The sequence below is a fragment of the Schistocerca americana genome, chromosome 2, assembly GCF_021461395.2.
Source record: "Schistocerca americana isolate TAMUIC-IGC-003095 chromosome 2, iqSchAmer2.1, whole genome shotgun sequence".
NCBI lineage: Eukaryota > Metazoa > Arthropoda > Insecta > Orthoptera > Acrididae > Schistocerca > Schistocerca americana.
Genome location: NC_060120.1, coordinates 1,083,706,729 through 1,083,721,088, shown reverse-complemented (window position 1 = coordinate 1,083,721,088; position 14,360 = coordinate 1,083,706,729). Strand labels below are relative to the sequence as shown.

At 48.5% G+C, this 14,360-nt stretch overlaps 1 protein-coding gene across 6 annotated transcripts in view; it reads left to right on the top strand.

Moving 5' to 3' along the window:
- The window catches only part of LOC124596484 (thiamine transporter 1-like), a 611,894-nt gene that overhangs the window by 132,690 nt on the left and 464,844 nt on the right, over positions 1-14,360 (top strand). The gene's annotated exons all lie outside the window — the stretch shown is intronic.

The following is a 14,360-nucleotide window of genomic DNA, read 5'->3' as shown; positions in this document are numbered from 1 at the left end:
AGGTTAAAGTTAGATATAGTGGGAATTAGTGAAGTTTGGTGGCAGGAGGAACAAGACTTTTGGTCAGGCGAATACAGGGTTATAAATACAAAGTCAAATAGGGGTAATGCAGGAGTAGGTTTAATAATGAATAAAAAAGTAGAGTGTGCGGGTAAGCTACTACAAACAGCATAGTGAACGCATTATTGAGGCCAAGATAGACACGAAGCCCACGCCTACTACAGTAGTACAAGTTTATATGCCAACTAGTTCTGCAGATGACAAAGAAATTGAAGAAATTTATGATGAAATAAAAGAAATTATTCAGATAGTGAACGGAGACGAAAATTTAATAGTCGTGGGTGACTGGAATTCGGTGGTAGGAAAAGGGAGAGAGGGAAATGTAGTAGGTGAATATGGATTGGGTCTAAGAAATGAAAGAGGAAGCCACCTGGTAGAATTTTGCACAGAGCACAACTTAATCATAGCTAACACTTGGTTCAAGAATCATAAAAGAAGGTTGTATACATGGAAGAAGCCTGGAGATACTGACAGATTTCAGATAAATTATATAATGGTAAGACAGAGATTTAGGAACCAGGTTTTAAATTGTAAGACATTTCCAGGGGCAGATGTGGACTCTGACCACAATCTATTGGTTATGAACTCTGGATTAAAACTGAAGAAACTGCAAAAAGGTGGGAATTTAAGGAGATTGGACCTGGATAAACTGACTAAAACAGAGGTTGTACAGAGTTTCAGGGAGAGCGTAGGGGAACAAATGGCAGGAATGGGAGAAAGAAATACAGTAGAAGAAGAATGGCTAGCTTTGAGGGATGAAGCAGTGAAGGCAGCAGAGGATCAAGTAGGTAAAAAGACATCCTTGGGTAACAGAAGAAATATTGAATTTAATTGATGAAAGGAGAAAATATAAAAATGCAGTAAATGAAGCAGGCAAAAAGGAATACAAACGTCTCAAAAATGAGATCAACAGGAAATGCGAAATGGCTAAGCAGGGATGGCTAGAGGACAAATGTAAGGATGTAGAGGCTTATCTCACTAGGGGTAAGATAGATACTGCCTACAGGAAAATTAAAGATTCCTTTGGAGAAGAGCTCAGATGGAAACCCAGTTCTAAGCAAAGAAGGGAAAGCAGAAAGGTGGAAGGAGTATATAGAGGGTCTATACAAGGGCGATGTACTTGAGGACAATATTATGGGAATGGAAGAGGATGTAGACGAAGATGAAATGGGAGATATGATACTGCGTGAAGAGTTTGACAGAGCACTGAAAGACCTGAGTCGAAACAAGGTCCCCGGAAGTAGACAACATTCCATTGGAACTACTGACGGCCTTGGGAGAGCCAGTCCTGACAAAACTCTACCGTCTGGTGAGCAAGATGTATGAGACAGGTGAAATAACCTCAGACTTCAAGAAGAATATAATAATTCCAATCCCAAAGAAAGCAGGTGTTGACAGATGTCAAAATTACCGAACTATCAGTTTAATAAGTCACGGCTGCAAAATACTAACATGAATTCTTTAGAGACAAATGGAAATACTGGTAGAAGCCGACCTCGGGGAAGATCAGTTTGGATTCCGTAGAAATATTGGAACACGTGAGGCAATACTGACTCTACGGCTTATCTTAGAAGCTAGATTAAGGAAAGGCAAACCTACGTTTCTAGCATTTGTAGACTTAGAGAAAGCTTTTGACTGGAATACTCTCTTTCAAATTCTGAAGGTGGCAGGGGTAAAATATAGGGAGCGAAAGGCTATTTACAATTTGTATAGAAACCGAATGGCAGTTATAAGAGTTGAGGGGCATGAAAGGGAAGCAGTGGTTGGGAAGGGAGTAAGACAGGGCTGTAGCCTCTCCCTGGTGTTATTCAATCTGTATATTGAGTAAGCAGTGAAGGAAACAAAAGTAAAATTCGGAGAGGTATTAAAATCCATGGAGAAGAAATAAAAACTTAGAGGTTCGCTGATGACATTGTAATTTTGTCAGAGACAGCAAAGGACTTGGAAGAGCAGTTGAACGGAATGGATAGTGTCTTGAAAGGAGGATATAAGATGAACATCAACAAAAGCAAAACGAGGATAATGGAATGTAGTCGAATTAAGTCGGGTGATGTTGAGGGTATTAGATTAGGAAATGAGACACTTAAAGTAGTAAAGGAGTTTTGCTATTTGGGGAGCAAAATAACTGATGATGGTCAAAGTAGAGAGGATATAAAATGTAGACTGGCAATGGCAAGGAAAGCGTTTCTGAAGAAGAGAAATTTGTTAACATCGAGTACAGATTTCAGTGTCAGGAAGTCGTTCTGAAAGTATTTGTATGGAGTGTAGCCATGTATGAAAGTGAAACATGGACGATAAATATTTTGGACTAGAAGAGAATAGAAGCTTTCGAAATGTGGGGCTACAGAAGAATGCTGAAGATTAGATGGGTAGATCACATAACTAATGAGGTGGTGTTGAATAGGATTGGGGAGAAGAGAAGTTTGTGGCACAACTTGACTAGAAGAATGGATCGGTTGGTAGGACATGTTCTTAGGCATCAAGGGATCACCAATTTAGTATTGGAGGGCAGCGTGGAGGGTAAAAATCATAGAGGGAGACCAAGAGATGAATACACCAAGCAGATTCAGAAGGATATAGGTTGCAGTCGGTACTGCGAGATGAAGAAGCTTGCACAGGATAGGGTAGCATGGAGAGCTGCATCAAACAAGTCTCAGGACTGAAGACAACAACAACAACAACAACAACAACAACCCAATCCTGGTAAAGATAAATCTCTTCCTTCCAGTCCAATTTCCGTTACCAGCAGTGTTTGTAAGGTGATGGAACACATGATCAATGGTCGATTGGTGTGATGGCTGGTCACGCCATCTTCTCACTAATGCTCAGTGTGGGTTCTAAAAGTGCCGCTCGGCAGTTGATCATCTCATCACCCAGTTGAGATTCATCATGAATAATTTTCTGCAGAAGTGACAAACAGTGGCCGTTTTCTTTGATGTGGAGAAAGCCTATGATACCTGTTGGCGACAAGGCATTCAGCGTACTATGCATACATGGAGTCTTTGCAGTTGTCTTCCCACTTTCATCCGGGAATTTTTAACAGACCGAGTTTTCCAGGTACATGTGGGTTCCTCCTTATCCACCTTTTCATAGGAGAACAGGGTGTCTCAGAGCTCTGTACCGAGTGACGTCCTCTTCGTCATAGCCATCAACCCCATTATGGACTGCCTTCCAGCTGGCATTTCCGGTTCTCTTTTTGTTGATGACTGCTATTTATTGCAGCTCCCAGCATACGTGTCTCCTGCAATGCTGTCTACAGCATTGTCTGGACCGTCTCTGTTCGTGGAGTGTCGCAAATGATTTCCGTTTTTCTGCTACCAAATCTCTAAGCGTCAACTTCTGGTGGTACAACGCGTTTCTTCCACCGTTTTTGCAACTAGGCCAAAATGCACTCCCATTCGTGGATGCAACGAAGTTCTTAGGGCTTATGTTTGTTAGGAAACTCATTTGGTCTCCCCACATGTCCTACTTGGCTGCATGCTGCACCCGGTCCCTAAATGTCCTTCGTGTATTGAGTGGTACCTCATGGGGAGCTGACCAGACTGTCCTCCTCTGCCTCTATCGCTCTCTTGTCCACTCCAAGTTGGATTATGGATGCGTTGTCTACTCCTCGTCACGGCTGTTTCTCTTACGCCGTCAATTCAGTACATAATTTGGAGATGCGTTTCGCCACTGGTGCCTTCCGTGCTAGCCCTGTTGAGAGTCTCTACTCAGAAGCTGGTGAACTACCACTCTCATACTGGTGTGACATTGTACTCAATAGGTATGTGTGTAGGCTGTCTTCCATGCCATCCCACCCAACCATTGACCTTTTTTTTTGACCCTCAGTACGAGATGTACGTTTCGTCTCTGCGGCCTCTCAGTGTCCGCTTTCGTCACCTGCTTCAGCAGCTGCAGTTCACACTTTCTGCCACTTTCTGAATGGGAGAGATCACTTCACCACCTTGTGTTTGTTTAGACCTCAGCTTGTTCCCAAAGGATTCGACTCCCAAGCTGACCTATCACTGCAAATTTCTCAAACTTTGCTCACAACTTGCCGATAGCATATTTTTGTACACTGATGTTTCCATGTCCGCCCAAGGTGTTGGCTGTGCTTTTGTCGTCGGGGCTGATAAGTTTCAATACCGGCATCTCGACCAGTGCACAATTTTTATAACAGAGCTTTTTGCCCTCTATCGGGCTGTTCACTACGTCCGGAGGCACCAGCTAACTTCCTGTGTGATCTGCTCTGACTCCCTTAGTGCCCTTCAGAGTCTAGACGATCCCGATCCAGTCCACCCCATCGTTCGACGGATCCAGGACTGCCTCCATTTGTTCCCAGATGGTGGGGCCCAAGTGATGTTCATGTGGGTTTCTGGCCATGTTGGTGTGCCTGGGAATGATGCCGCTGATGCTGCAGCCAAGGCCGCAGTCCATCTCGGTCGACCCACGTCTTACTCTGTACCCTCGCAAGATATTTGTACTTTTCTTTATCAGCGTATCACGTCCCCCCTGCGGGTCCGGGGTAAGACTAGGCCCGAGGTATTCCTGCCTGTTGTAAGAGGCGACTAAAAGGAGTCCCTCCCTCTCAAGGGGGTAGTTTGCGTCTGCGTCCGGAGACGGACGGTTCACAGACTTCCATTTGTGGTCATTTTGGTTTTCCCCTTATTCTGGTTTCTTCCTTCCTTTGTTTGTTTCATTTCTTTGTCCTTCTCCCTCCCTCACTGTCTTCCTTACTTTTTACCTTGCCTTCTTCTCCTTGCCTTCTCCCCCCAGGGGGTCCACAACTCTTTTGTGGATACGTGCGTGGTGAGCACGGGGCCCCGAGCTATTGCAGCCTTCTTTCTCTCCAGGGCTGCATTTCCTCCCCCTTCCTTTCCCCTCCTTGCTCCTTTCCCGTCGCCCTCTCCTCTCCCTATCTTGGTCTCCTTGCTTATGTTGGCCCCCGCTATCCTCCTGGTTCTGTTGGTTTTACAATTCGGCTTTGTTGCGTAATCATCTCCTCCTTTTGGCATTCCTTGGTCCCCCTCTGGGGTTTGACCTCCATTACAAAATTTCTCCTCCGTAGTGTGAGCCATTTGGGGAAGAGCACCTTACCTAGTGTCTCCGGCGTGCGCCCTCCTAGTACATTCCACCTTTTCTTTCACGTCGTTGTCTGATGCTAGGGTGCATAGCCAGCACGGTAGCCAGCCCGTGTGGTGGGGTCGCTATGTACCCTTTTGGTTGAGCCCCCTGAACACACAGGGATCACACTTCTGATACCTGAGCTGTGACCACCTCATGCATGCCTTGGAGTGGTTGCTCGTCATTCCTGGAGCATCGGAACTCACGGCAATAGCCGCCATGCCAGACGGCCCTTGCTGTGGCTGGATGGCGCCCGTGAGGAGAGCCCCTGATCGAAATGGGTGGTATCAGGGCGGATGCTATGCAAATGAAACCCATACAGGTCCAGAACTCTGGCCGTTCTTCTGCGACCGTCTCTCTACGTGGAACTGATTCCTCAAGTGCTACTTCTCTTGCCCCATCGGCCTTCCCTTCCATGGCTACCCCCCGGGAAGAGGGTCAGGCCCGTCTGCTAGGGGCGAAACCTTTCCCCCGTTATCTAGTTTGCACCAGGACTGATGGAGATACTTTCACCAATACCAAACCTTTATTCTTTGTGGAACACATTGAAGACAAGTTTGGCGAAGTGGACTCCCTGAGCAAGATGCGGTCGGGTTCGTTGCTGATCAAAACTGCTTCGGCTGCCCAATCTGCGGCCCTTGGTGCCTGTACCCATCTTGGCACAATTCCTGTGTCCATTACCCCCCACCAGTCTCTAAATATGGTACAAGGTGTGATTTTTCACAGGGACCTCATCCTTCAAACTGATGAGGAACTTCGGGACAATCTCGGACGGCGGGGTGTTCACTTTGTTTGGCGTGTTCAGAAGGGTCCTAAAGACAATCGCATTGATACTGGTGCCTTTATCCTGGCCTTTGAAGGTGATACCCTCCCTGAGAAAGTTAAGATCATGGTTTATCGATGTGATGTGAAGCCGTACATCCCACCTCCTATGAGGTGTTTTAAGTGCTTGCGTTTTGGACACGTCTTCCCGCTGTTCACAGGCCCCCTCTCTGTGGTGACTGTGGACGTCCACTCGATGAGGGGAGTCCCTGTGTTCCCCCTCCTGTGTGTGTAAATTGTCATGGTAGTCATTCTCTACGTTCACCAGATTGCCCAGTATATAAAAAGAAGATACAGGAGTATAAGTCCCTCGATCATTTAACCTACACAGAGGCCCGTAAGAAATATACATGTCTTCACCCTGTATCCATGACATCTAGATACGCCTTGGTTACATCTTCATCCCTTCCTCCCCCTTCCTTACCCCCATCCCGGACCCCTCTCCTCCCCCCCTCCCCTGCGGCTCCCACACCTTCTCCTCTGGGCACTGCTCCCCCTCCCCAGCTGGAGAAGTGTCCCACTCCTTCGGCATCTGCTGGTCAAGGGCGCCTCTCCCGGGATGCCCCTTCCCGTCACCTTCCAGGCCAAAGGTCTGCTGCCGCTCGACGACCGCGAGAGCCGCGGTCTGTCGGCCCCCAGGTCGCCCGGTCTCTTTCTGTTCCTGATCTTGCTGCAGCTGGCTCCTTTATGCCACACAGCCCTCCTCGATCTCAGCCTGAAAAGAAGAAGAAACATAAGTCCCGGGACAAAGAGTCTCTGGTGTCACCGGATGTCCCTTCCCCGACTTCACAACCGGATTCTGACCTGTCGTTCATGGATGTCGCCCCCTCCTCGTCGGTGCCGGGTGGGGACCTGGCGGTATGACTGGCTTTAGCGTGTTCAGCCCCCATTTAAATCATCGTTCTGTGGTTCTCCAATGGAATTGTAATGGATACTATCGTCACCTTCCGGAATTGAAATCCTTTCTTTCGTCCTACTCTGCAGCTTGTGTGGTTCTCCAGGAATCTCATTTTACTGATGCTCACACGGCGTTTGTGCGTTGGTCCGTACAGACATTGCTAGCACGTGGATTCCTCTTCAAACTACATTGGAAGTGGTTGCTGTTAGGGTCCACTTAGACTCTGCAGTCACAGTTTGCAGTCTTTATCTCTCTCCTGACAGGACTCTTACACCTGCTGCCTTAACTGCCCTTCTTCAGCAACTTCCTCCTCCCTTCCTCCTCCTTGGGGATTTTAATGCTCAACATCCCTTGTGGGGCAGTGCCTTTCCATCTAGACGAGGTCTTCTTATAGACCAATTTATTGCAGACCACGACTTGTGCCTTCTTAATGATGGCTCCCCTACTCATTTCAGTGCCGGTCATGGTACCTTTTCTGCCATTGATCTTTCTCTTTCTTCTCCCTCTCTCCTCCCTTCATTACACTGGTCGCCACACGATGACCTTTGTGATAGTGACCATTTCCCGTTGATTATCGCTCCCTTCCTGCTCCCCGATGGACAGGTTACCTCGTTGGTCTTTCCAACGTGCTGATTGGCCTCTATACACTGCACAGGTCATGTTTTCTCCCTCTTTGTCGGGTTGGATTGATGACGTCCTATGTGACGTGTCTGACACGATTGTTCGCGCTGCTAGCCTTGCTGTCCCACGCTCATCTGGGCCATTTCGTCACCGGCAAGTCCCATGGTGGAGTACGGCCATTGCCATTGCCATTGCCATCCGTGATCGCCATCAAGCTTTGCAACACTTATGAGGCACCCATCCGTAGCCAGCCTTACTACCTTTAAACACCTCCGCGCTAAAGCCCGTTATTTAATCAAACAGAGCAAGCAGATATGTTGGGAACGATTCGTTTCTTCTCTTGGTTCTACTGTCCCTCTGTCACGGGTATGGGCTACACTTCACTCTCTCCAACAAGGTTGCCATTGGTAGTCCACCCTCCCAGGCCTTCACCTCCCAGATGGCCTTTGTACGGACCCATTAGTTCTTGCAGAACATCTTGCGACCCATTTTGCAGTGGCATCAGCATCAGCCTCCTATCCAGCTGCTTTCCTTCACCAAAAACAGCGGGCTGAAGCTTCCACCTTACGTTTCACCCCTTGTGAGTCAGAATCTTACAACGAACCTTTTACTGAATGGGAATTTCTTTCTGCTCTATCTTCTTCTAATGATACGGCCCCTGGCCCAGATTCCATTCATAACTAACTCCTTCAACATCTCAGTGCTCCACAACGGCAACACCTTCTTCGGGTGTTTAACCGTATCTGGCTCCAGGGTGACTTCCCTTCTCAGTGGAGGGATATCATCGTGGTTCCTGTCCTTAAGCCTGGTAAGAACCCCCTATCTGTTGAGAGCTATCGGCCAATTAGTTTGACAAATGTTGTTTGTAAGTTACTTGAACAGATGGTAGCCCGTCGGCTCAATTGGGTCCTCGAATCTCGGGATCTATTGTTCCCTCACCAGTGTGGCTTTCGAGAGGGACGGTCTCCAATCGATCATTTACTTCACTTGGAATCCGCAGTTGGGCAGGCTTTTTCCCAGCGCCGCCATTTGATTGCAGTGTTTTTTGACCTTCGCAAGGCCTATGACACGGCCTGGCGCCATCACATCTTACTTACCCTTCATCAGTGGGGTCTTCGGGGTCCACTCCCGATTTTTATCCGCCAGTCCCTGTTCCATTGGTCATTCAGAGTTCGAGTTGGTACTGTTTTTAGTTCTCCACGAACCCAGGGGATGAGCATCCCACAGGGTTCTGTCTTGAGTGTCCTTCTTTCCCTCATTGCTATCGATGGACTTGTGGCCTCTATCGGTCCCTTGGTCGCCCCTGCCCTGTATGTGGATGATTTCTGCATTTGGGTTAGTTCCTCCTCGATGGCATCTGCAGAACGGCAGCTCCAGGGAGCTATACGGCGTGCCTCTGCATGGACCCTCTCACACAGGTTTCAGTTCTCTCCTTCAAAATCGCGGGTAGTCCACTTCTGTCGCCGTACTACGATCCACCCTGATCCAGAGCTCTATCTCGATGCACAACGATTGCCTGTGGTCCCACAGTTTCGTTTCCGGGGTCTTCTTTTTGACGACAAGCTCACTTGGCTGCCCCGTATCAGACTCCTGAAGGTAGGATTTTTCCGTAAACTCAATGTCCTTCGCTTCCTTGCCCACTCCTCTTGGGGTGCGGATCGTTCCCTCATTCTCCGTCTTTATCATGCTCTAGTTGTGTCTCGCTTGGAATATGGTTGTCAAGTTTATGGTTCAGCTGTTCCTTCCACACTACACGTGCTGGATCCAGTCCACCATCGTGGTATCCGTTTGGCCACCGGTGCTTTCCTACTAGCCCTGTTGATAGTCTGCTGGTTGAAGCTGGGATCCCCCCCCCCCCCCCCCCCACCGCTCTTTCTGTTCGGCGGTCCCAGCTACTGGTGTCTTATGCATTCGCTATCCGTTCCTCTCCCACTCATCCTTCCTATTCTATTCTATCCTGTTCCCAGACCATGGACGTCGCCCACCCGACTCCCGCCCACGGGCGTGTTTACTGGTTTGGCTCCCCCTTGCGTCTCTTTGCCGTGATTTTCAGCTTCCTTCTTTGCCCTGTCTTCCTCGCTCCCTCCCCTCCACCCCCCCTTGGTTAGTTCCTCGGCCTCGACTTCGGATGGATCTCCGCCGAGGTCCGAAAGATTCCGTCCCCCGGTGGTGTTCCGTTCCTTTTTCTGCCAAATTTTATGGGAGTTTCGGGATGCTGCTGTTTTTTTACACTGATGGCTCTAAATCTGCTGCTCATGTGGGGTATGCCTTCACGTCCTCTGTTGGAACGGAAAATCATCTGCTGCCACCTACATGTGGGGACCCCCCTGCAGGTCCGGGGATTAGAATAGGCCCGAGGTATTCCTGCCTGTCGTAAGAGACGACTAAAAGGAGTCCCTCCCCCTCAAGGGGGTAGTTAGCGCCTGCATCCGGAGACGGACGGTTCCACGACCCATATTTGCGGTCATTTTGGTTTTTCACTTCTTCTCGTTTCTTCCTTCCTTTGGTTGGTTCCTTTCTTTGTTCTTCTCCATCTCACTGTCTTCCTTACTCTTTCCCTTGCCTTCTTCTCCTTGCCTTCTCTGGTCTCCGCCTCGGCGTTTGAGACAGTCTGTTCTCTCTCTCTTCTTTTTCCTCTTCTTTCTTCCTTCCTTCCTGTGCGCGCCTGAAGGCCGACCCACGCGTTCGCATGCGTAGCCGGTGCCGGGGTAATGCGTAATTCCCCGCCCTGGGTAGACAAATAAGGCACGCACGTACCCCCTGGCAAAGGCCAGGCCCAGGGAGGGGTGATTGCCTGAGCTGATACCTTCTGACCATGCCGATTGGTCCCTCTGTCTGTTTCTCGGGAGGTGTGACCTGAGGTGTAAACATTCACCTAAGGCGGGAGTGCCCTCTGAGAGGGTCCCCACAGGGATGAGCGCGCTATTGGAGACGCTGACAATCATGGGGGATTCCTCTGCAATGGATTTCTCTTCTTCTCTCTCGACTTCTGCCCATAAATGTAAACTTGACCAGCCACCAGTGACAAAAGTACTACCGCCTGCCCCACAGTTCCTCGTAGTTTCTCGATCTGAGGACGGCAAGGATTTTTCCTCTGTCAACCCTTTCGTTATCCAGAAGGGCGTAGATGCCATAGCCAGATCTGTCAAGTCGTGTACCAGGTTGCGTAATGGTACCTTGTTACTAGAAACTGAGAGCGCCTTTCAGGCACAAAAACTGCTTTGGGCCACACTCCTGTACACGTTCCCTGTCCGGGTGGAGGCTCACCGCACTTTGAATTCGTCTCGTGGTGTGGTGTATACTCGATCACTCGACGGATTGACTGACGAGGAGATTCAGTCTTTCCTCGCTGAGCAGGGCATGACGGCTGTCCATAGGGTCATGAAAAAGGTCAACAATGACCTTGTACCGACCCGGACACTTTTCTTGACCTTTGATAGTGTTCAGCTGCCGTCGCGTATCAAAGCGGGCTACGAGGTTATTTCTGTTCGCCCCTATGTCCCGACACCTACCCGCTGCTACCAGTCCCGTGCAGACTTCCTACGTACCTCGAACTCCCAGCCGTCGACCAGTACTTCCACTAAACGACCTTCCAAGAAGGCTCATAGGAAGCACAGTTCTCCCTCTCCGCCACGGCACATTTCTTCTCCTGCACCACCCAGCGGTTGCCGCCCCAGGTCGTCATCTATTTCGCCTGGCTGCACCGCTGGTAGCCGAACATCTGGCCGTTCACCTGCAGGGGAAGCTCCCCCTCCAGGCCATCTTAACAAGATGGCCGATGAACCTATAGAACCAATGGACGGTGACTGTCCGTCTACTGATAGCGGCGGCAGTGCTCGCTCGAAGCCAGGCCCTCAGCGGCCTTCGAGGTGACCTCTTCTTTCATCTTCCTTTTCTTCTCACGATGCCACTTCTTCATTGGAATATTCACGGTATTTGCTCCAACCGAGAGGACTTAAAGTTGCTGCTATGCTTGCACTGTCCGCTCGTAGTAGCTCTCCAGGAAACGAAGCTACGCCTATACGACCGTATTGACTTGGCACGCTATAACTCTGTGCGTTTTGACCTACCCCCTGTAGCAGGTATTCCAGCTCATGGAGGAGTTATGTTGCTGGTCCGGGATGATATCTACTACGATCCCATCACATTACACACCGATCTGCAGGCAGCTGCCGTCCGAATTACTCTCCCCACTTTCACAGTTGCCATTTGCTCTGTTTACACTCCATCGTCATCTGCCATTACTAGGGCAGACATGATGCAAATTATTGCTCAGCTACCTGCACCATTTTTGTTGACTGGAGACTGCAATGCCCACCACCCCCTTTGGGGCTCTCCAGGATCCTGCCCGAGAGGCTCCCTGTTAGCAGACTTTTTCAACCACTTCAATCTTGTCTGCCTCAATACTGGCGCCCCTACTTTTCTTTCGGACACAACTCACACCTATTCCCATTTAGACCTCTCTATATGTACTACCCAACTTGCACGTCGGTTTGAGTGGTACGCTCTTTCTGATATGTATTTGAGCAACCACTTCCCTCGTGTTATCCATCTCCTGCATCGTACTCCATGCTCAACTAGTTGGAACATCTCCCAAGCAGACTGCGGGCTCTTCTCTTCCAGGGCGACATTTCAGGATCGAAACTTCACAAGCTGCGATAGTCAGGTCGCACACCTCACGGAAGTCATTCTCCCTGCTGCTGAATATTCCATCCCTCATACTACTTCTTCTCCATGTCGCGTACCGGTCCCCTGGTGGACCGCAGCATGTAGAGACGCTATACGTGCTCGTCGACATGCTTTACACACCTTTAAACGCCACACTACAATGGCGAATTGTATTAATTATAAATGATAAATACGTGCGCAATGTTCTCGTGTTATTAAAGAAAGCAAGAAACCAGCTGGGCTGCTTTCACAAGCTCCTTCAACAGTTTTACTCCTTCTTCTGTTGTCTGGGGTAGCCTGCGCTGGCTATCTGGCACTAAGGTCCTCTCACCAGTTTCTGGCTTGACGGTCGCGAATGACTTCCTTGTGGCCCCTGAGGATGTCTCCAATGCCTTCGGCCGACTTTTCGCAGAGGCTTCGAGCTCCGCTCATTACCACCCTGCATTCTCCACCGAAAACAGGCACAGGAGGCTAGGCCACCTAACTTCCGCTCCTCGAATCGTGAAAGTTATAATGCCCCATTCACCATGCGAGAACTCGAAAGTGCACTTGACCGGTCACGGTCCTTCGTTCCAGGGCCTGATTCTATTCATATTCAGATGCTGAAGAACCTCTCTCCTGCCGGTAAAGGTTTTCTTCTTCGTACTTATAATCACATCTGGATTGAGGGTCATGTTCCCACGTGCTGGCACAAATCTATTGCTGTCCCGATTTCTAAGCCGGGGAAGGACAAGCACTTGCCTTCCAGTTATCGACCCATTTCCCTTACCAGCTGTGTCTGTAAGGTGATGGAACGAATGGTTAACTCTCGTTTGGTTTGGCTGCTTGAATCTCGACGCCTACTTACCAATGTCCAATGTCCAATTGTGATAATAAGTAAGTACGATTTTATGGCAATCTATGTCTGTTCAAATGGAGAGGCACCGCTTTTCCTTCTGAGCCAAAATGACCCAGAAACCATGTTTTTTTTTTTTTTTTTCTTCAAAGAAATCAAATTAGCAGGTAATGCAAATTGGAAACACCCAAACTTAAAAGTAATTAGAGCCTTCCTAAATGGAATGTTTTGTATATGAAAGATACACGAAAATCGTTTTATATGAGTTTTCTTACTCTAAAAATTAAGCAAATTATTGAAAGTTAGCTGCTAAATCAAGTCGATGAAACCAAAAAATTTATGAATAACAAAAAGAGACTTGCCTTATTATAAGTATGTCTTCTGCTGTTAATCGATATAATGAAGTGAACTCATATGCCCTTTTATTACCTGAAAAGACGTACCTATTACATACAATGTAATTTTTTTGTAATTTACGTAACTATAAAATACTTTTTGATTACCGGTCGTGGACACTGATTAGCCAGAACCAAGTGCAAGAACAGTTTGGAACACATGTAAAATAGGCGAGCGCAGTGAACGAAATGAACAACTGGATACTGAACTAACTAGGAGCAGTCGGCAGTGGAACTGCGACAGGAGGTCATGCGAAGAATGATGAGTACGGCCGAAGAAGGCCAAGACTGAGACGAGCATGCGACTGAGGCTGGAACGAGAACTGCCGAAGTGACTACCACGACCGAAGTGAACTAGTGAACTCTGAACCGATCGTTCCTCGTTCCCGGGAACTATAAGTAGACTGCCGCGACTGAAGTGAACTATGAACCGATCATTCCTTGGAATTCGTTCCTCAGTCCGTTCGTTCATCTTGGTGAACCGTTCCTTTGCACCCATTCGTTTGCGAACTACCCATCTCTACTCAGTGCCCCTCAGATTCAGGAGAATGGTTCTGTGTTAATTGTCACACTGTTCCTCATTCCTGTCAATGGGATTGTGACCTCTGTTGGACCTCTGGTTACCATCGCGTTGTACATTGACGATTTTTGCATCTGATGCAGCTCCCACTTGGTAGCATCTGCTGAGTGCCAGCTCCAAGGTGCCATCCAACAGTACTCTGCATGGGCCACTGTCCATGGCTCCCAGTTTTCTCCCTCCAAAACGTGGGTTGTGCATTTTTGTTGTCAACCCACATTACACCCCCAATCCAGAACTTTATTTAGACAACCAGCTCCTTGACGTTGTAGCACAGTCGCGTATCTTGGGCCTTATTTTTGAACGGCTGCCCCACATTCTCCACCTAAATACTACATGTATGCAGAAGCTTAATATCTCCGCCTCTTGGCCAACACATCT